General features: G+C 38.5%; 1 pseudogene; it reads left to right on the forward strand.

Annotated features, from left to right (window-relative positions):
- The first annotated feature begins 5,698 nt into the window (after positions 1 to 5,698).
- On the forward strand, positions 5,699 to 6,007 carry LOC105996587 (annotated as a pseudogene).
- Positions 6,008 to 6,726: the final 719 nt, after the last annotated feature.

Genomic DNA, 6,726 nt, shown 5'->3' on the forward strand with positions numbered 1-6,726 from the left:
TTCTTGGAGTACATAATCCAAAAATGTAAGAACTTGAGAAGCAATTTTAATATATTGGTCACTTTTTAATTTGCTTTAAGTTAGAATTCACTAGTTAGACCCAACCTTGACCATTCAAATTAAAATGGTATAATGTTATAACTGTACCCTTTACTAGTCATTATCTATTGTGTATTTTCCAATGGCATTGTCACCTTCCAGTGCTCCACATTTTTCTTTATAGTTGATTGCCTATCTCTGTCTCTAGAATGTATTCAGGACTCTATCCATTTTCTTTATTTATGTGCTAAACATCTAGATCCAAACCTTACTCTTGGGAGGTGCTGAAAATGTATGAAGAAATGGACCCATGAAAACTAAGTGGGTAACCACTACTTGCTAAAGTATATAGCTCAGAATGTAGACATCAGATTTGGGTCTCTTCACCAAGGGCCTAGTTACTGAAGGTCAGAGCTGGCAGGTTGGGAAGTGATGTTTCTGAAGAGTGGTGAGCATCTCAGCATTGGAGACGTTCATGTGACAAGGAGACTGGCTCTTTGAGGCCCCATCCACATCTGGAGACATTGGGATGCCTCTGTGTTTATTAAGTGGTGGGCTTTCTCCAGCTTATTGGAAGAGATAGTAACACTCAAGGTCTTCTCAACCTAGCTTGATTAAAGTTAATAAAGGGATGCTAGACACTATGTAGAAAATGAACTTTACAACTTGAGGAGGGGTGGGGGGAATTGGGGAGGTGGGGAAGGAAGGGATGGTAGGGGAAAAACAAAGGAGGAGGTAACAATGCTCCATAGGAAATGTACTCATTACCTTACTCATGTAAGGTACACTTCTGTACACTATTTTTACAATTAAAAAACATAAAAAAGTTAGTAAAGGGATAAACCTCCAGGATCTTTGCCCAGGATCTATATCTTTGAAGAACTGGAGGAATAAACCAGAAGAAATATTGAATCAAGTGTTATTCTATTGGTTTCATATAGCAGACTCAACACTTAATTTAAATATATATTAATTAATGAAAAACTAAATGTGATCTAGCCAGAGAATGGAAATTATTCAGATATGAAAAGAGTGAATTTTGAAAATACTGTGCTAAATGAAAGAAGCTAATATAAATAACTGTATTTGACATGTTTCTACTTACAGATGTCTACAACAGGAAAGTGCATAGAGATTGGAAATAGATTGGTAGTTGCTGTGGAATAAAGGAGGGAAGATTGGGGACACTGCCACTGGACGTGGCATTTATTTTTGGAAGATCTGGAACTGAATATTAATGGTTGTACAACTTTGTGAATATAGTAAAATCACTGAGTTGTATGAATATTATCGTATGCAAATTGTTACTGTAAAAGTGATAAACAGAGGGGTTATAGTTACATAAGACAGATAATAAGTACATTTCTTTTTGGACAACGTCACCCCTTTTTTCATTCTCTTCCATCTCCACCCACAAGTTGAATAGTTCATTTTCAGAATAGTGTCTAGTAAGTATTACTGTTGCATTTATTCATACTTTGGCCCTCCATTTCTGGCCCCCTCCTTGCCCTCACAAAGACAGATAAATGAGGAAGTAAGACAAAAAGAAAAGAAAACAAAAACAACAAAGGAAAAAACCTTTTGTTTCCATTTCCTGGAGTTCATTTCAATAAGTATTATTTTGTGTGATCAGAGGCACATAGGCATTGTGCCTTTGTGTTCCTCTCCTAAGAATATCCTCCTTTGGTCTCACTGTGTGTGAATACCTAGAGTCCTGTATACTTTCTAATTCCCTAGTATATTTTAGATCTAGCTTCTCATATGAGAGAAAACATGTGTCATTTGTCTTTCTGCGTTTGGTTTACCTCACTTACCATGATTTGTTCTAGGTCCATCCATGTGAATTGAGTCAATAAAAATTAAGAAAAAGGAAAAAAATGGGAAAAGAAAAATAGAGAATGAAGATAATTTTACTTGTAATTATTAAAAATAATTTTACATGTGACTAAATGCCAGATATGGAATCCAGACTTAAATGATGCTAATAGTAGCTATCCTCTTTTCTAACTCTCTGAACCACCTGCTGCCATGTTGTTTTGATCCCAGAATCCCCTGGTTCCTCTAAGTCCTTGCCTTTGATAGTCTAGACTGAGAATGGACATGTTTGCCTGCTTGACAGAAGTCTAGTCACATTAACTTCGATTGGCTTGCGTTTACTCTATCCCTGAGCCAGTCTCTGTGGCAAGGAATGTGTCATTAACCATGATTTCTGTCCCCAGATCCAGGTCATTGGGTAACACTCTGTTAGGAGTTGAGGAGAAGTGGGTTTTCAGATGAAAATTAGGATGGTTTCTTATGAAGAAAAAACAGATGCAAACTAAAAAATAACAAACAACTATGGCAATGATATAAAAAGAAACCCAGGGTGGGGGAAGAAACAGAGAGAGAGAGAGATAGAGAGAGAGAGAGAGAGAGAGAGAGAGAGACAGAGACAGAGAGACAGAGACAGAGGCAGAGAGAGACAGAAATGACAGAATAAGTGCAGTTAATTGCTAGTGGCTCTCTGGAATGCCATGTTGAGAAACAGCCTGGGATTGAACCAAGGAAAAATATAGTGTCATAATTAATTAGAGATGTCTACCATGTGCTAGAAAGTAGTCAAATGCCAGATATTTGTTTTTCTTCATTTTTTTCACCGGCCATTGAACTAATGATAAGTGAAAACACACAGTGACATCTATGTTCAGCTATGGTCAAGCTTTGAGCTGTGCAGTGAATTTATTTATTATAGTCACTCACTCAGGCCAAAGGGGGGGTCTACTAACAAGGCTATTTGTTGCCATGAATGTTAACCAGTAGAACTGAGACAAGGTGGGCGGCAATTGCCAAGACCATCCACAATGTGGCCTTGACTAAGACTGGCCAACTGGCATTTGATCAATCACTGCTGGTTTGTTCTTTTTTCCTCCTTGCTCAGCAAGTTGATCAAGGCCTTCTTTGTAAACAGGCACTTTGTTGGATGCTTCAGGAACAAAGACAAGCAAAAGTGACCAGGCCCTAACCTAATGAAGCTTTCAGCTCACTGAGAGCTATCTGGCTGTCTTGGAGCTTATCACAATAGCTCTTTTCATTGTTATTTCCAAAGGATGCACATTATGGTATATTGCAGTGAAAACATCATTAGAACTTCTATCTAGAAGCGTCAGCACCCTTGAGAATATCAGGTGGCCACAGGGCATGAGCATTAGTTTCAAGAAGATACTCCTCAGCAAAGGAATCATTTGAAAGCTGACTGATAATGCTCACAATTTACAGACTTAGGCCAATGAACACTGGAAGAAATGCTAATACAGGAGTACTGTTCTTAACACAACTACACCAACAGAGAAGCCAAGGCTGAGAAAAGTGAAGTGAATTTCTAAACATCATATGGTAACAAATGGCAGAGTATACGCTCAGTCACTGATTAATTCATACTTTTCAAGAGGAAATAGAATTGTTTGAATAAAATTTGACTCCAATAGTCTTAATGGAAGGAGGAGACAAGTATGGTTACTAAGGACTTCATGTGTTTATTTGTGGCTTTCTCTGGGATTGAATAGGCTTTGGTCGTTTATATCTGTAATTCTAGCTGCTTGGGAGGCTGAGAGTTGGGGATTATGGTTTGAAGGCAGCCCAGGCAGACCAATCTGAGAAATTCTTATCTTTAGTTTACTAGCAAAAGCCAGAAGTGAAGTTATGGCTTAGGTGGTAGCACTCCAGCCATGAGCAAAAAAGCCAAGTGAGAGCACAAGGCTCCACATTCAAGGCCCAGTACAGGCATAGAAATTTATCACTTATTAAAAAGAGATGATTTGCACACTGGAAGCCTCCAGTAGTGAAACATTAACTGCATATAACTCCATAAAAGGCCAAGTCATTTTGTAGCATAAGCTTAAATATTAATGAATTATAGAGTTGGGAATTTGATGATATTCACACTTTCCTTAAGTGAAATGTACTCACTATCTTGCCCATGTAATTGTAACCCCTCTGTATGGTATTTTCACAATAAAAAAAGAAGGCCCAACCCTGACTTCATTTTTTCTGCTTCTCATCTTTGTCATATTAGATGCACTATCCACAAGTAATAACCATCTATGTATCTTAAGGGTTTCTGCGATGGTCTCAGGCATATATGAGTTCTTTTTCTTTAGTAAAGGTGACTCTGGATGAGTTAACTAAGTGTATATACTTTTTTATACCTCTGTAAGAAGGTAGAGCAATCTACTCGGCAGAAGATTCCTTTAGTTGGAGCTTTGTTCCTCATTACCCATGAGCATACAGGGGTGAAAGTCTATTCCAATAGACATAAAAATTCTCTGACCAGAAAATTCTCTTTTCTATTCTTTGCTTGAAGGACTATGTTTGTGTGCATATACAAAAGTGCATCACTATTTATGAGACTTCTTTTTGGACAGAGCTAGGTTTTCAAAGGTTTAGCAGACTGTTGGAAAAGTTTCTTTCTCTAATTCTTGGTATAGGTGTTCTTCTGCCAAGTACATCGTTGTGGGTCTACGGTATTAGGGGTGTGGTTGTTTCCCAACTGAGTTTTATAATCTCTTCCCAGGACTTTTCATCCAAGTACAACATCTACAGTTGTAAGGGAGGCAGCAAGTTCACCTGGAGGTGGCTTCACTCTTACCAATGGGCCAGTGCTGGCCATGAGAAGCCAGACCAGTCTGCATTACAGGAATTTAGCAATTTAGGGATGAAATTAAAATTTTCTAAGTGTTGTATTTCAGAACCGAAAGAATGCACAGAGCCCTGTAGGAAAGATTCTCTGGTTTCCTTCCTGACCAGGAATGTCTGGCAAAGTTTGTAATTCTGAAGGGGCTGCCTGTGAATGTTTCTTCATAGCAGACTTGAAGATCATGCTCCTGATACATAATCATGAATTCTGAAAGAAGATACCCTTTTCTTCTGGATGAAGTCCATGTTTTCCATACCTATGAAGCCTTGGTGTAGTGATGGGAAGGGCTCTCTGATGGTGGAATGTCTTACGTAGTGGGCCATCAATGGATCTAGATGGTAATGGATCCATTCTCACATGGCCTTATTGAGAAGGCACAATGGATGCAGAGGAATTTGGGAAAATTCCATGATGGGTGTCTTGTCCCAAGTTCCCATACACATACTCCATAGACTAGAATGAAAAGAGTGAGAGTCTATTCTAATGGATAAAAATTGAAGTCAAACTGAGTCAAACAAGTTAGAAGCATATAACTAAAAAGGATCCAAGTAACTGAAAAATTCTGGGGTGGTGTTGCTTCAGATCCAGGTGTTCAGATCCACATGTTCAAATGGGAGCAGTTAAGAGCCTTTATTTCGCTCAACTCTTGCCTCTGTTTTCCTTTGTATTGTCTTCATTTTCCAGGTAAGCTCTTTTTACATGGAAGGAAGGTGACCTCCAATAGGTTTAAGTTTCATTACAGTGATTTGGTAACCCAAATAGAAAGATCCTTCTTTCTCAATAGGCCCAGGACACTACTCATGGCACATATAATTTGGGGCTTCATTTGACTCACAGAAGTAAAAGACTAAATCAGTCTTATGTAATCCACATGGCTTGAAAGTAGGGAAAGAACGATTTTAAGAAGAATATCTGGGTTACTCTATGTAGAAGAAGAAAGAGGTGTGTTTCTAGCCCTGCCTCTTTCTTTTGGTGCTGCTGCAGGCTTCCTGCCATCATGGTTAACGTTCCTAAAACTTTTTGTAAGAAGTGTGGCAAGCATCAACCTCACAAAGTAACAGTACAAGAAGGGCAAGGATTCTCTGTATGCCCAGGGAAAGCATCGTTATGACCGGAAGCAGAGTGGCTATGGTGGTCAGATTAAACCAATTTTCCAGAAAAAAGCTAAGACTAGAAAGAAGATTGTGCTGGGACTTGAATGTGTTGAACCCAACTGCAGATCTAAGAGAATGCTAGCTATTAAGAGATGCAGACATTTTGAACTGGGTGGAGATTAAAAGAGAAAGGGGCAAGTGATCCAGTTCTAAGCTCCAACTTTTGTTCTGAAGACAATAAAATCATGATGTCTAAATTCCAACGTTTGTTCTGAAGACAATAAAATCATGATGTCTAAATTCCAACGTTTGTTATGAAGGCAATAAAATCATGAGGTCAAATTCAACAACAACAACAAAAAAAGAGGTGGAATGAATAGATTGGATTTAACGTAAATCAGCGGGGAAACATTATATACATTAATTCTTGTCATCTAATAAAAGCAAGAAGACTGTGAAAATTTTTTTCCCAATTCATTCCATTGTTTTATTTGTGTGATTTAATTCATTGATTCATTCAGCAACTCTATTTGAATGCCTACTATGTAGAAATACTAAAAGTCCAATGGTGGGCAAGATAACCATTGTCCTGGTCTTTATAAATTTACCATCATCCTCTTAGCCAGTCACGGCATATATAGGCTTTTGTAGTTAATTATGTAAGGTGATGGTAGGAAGTATATTGTGTGCTAAGAGAGTGCCCCTTTCCACCCTGGGGGAGGGAGAGGTGATAATTAGTTTGAAGCCTGAAGATTAAGCAAAAACAGGTTGCATGGGGGCTAAGGTGTAGATGGGAGTGTCAGGAAGAACATTTCAGGGGCAACAGAGTGTGTAAGAGTCTGGAAGCTAGGGAACAGGTGCATTGTATATTTGGTCAACAGACAGAAACATGGTTAGATTCTGAGATGGAAGACTTCCCTG

This window comes from Dipodomys ordii, unplaced genomic scaffold (assembly GCF_000151885.1).
Source record: "Dipodomys ordii isolate 6190 unplaced genomic scaffold, Dord_2.0 Scaffold132, whole genome shotgun sequence".
Lineage (NCBI taxonomy): Eukaryota > Metazoa > Chordata > Mammalia > Rodentia > Heteromyidae > Dipodomys > Dipodomys ordii.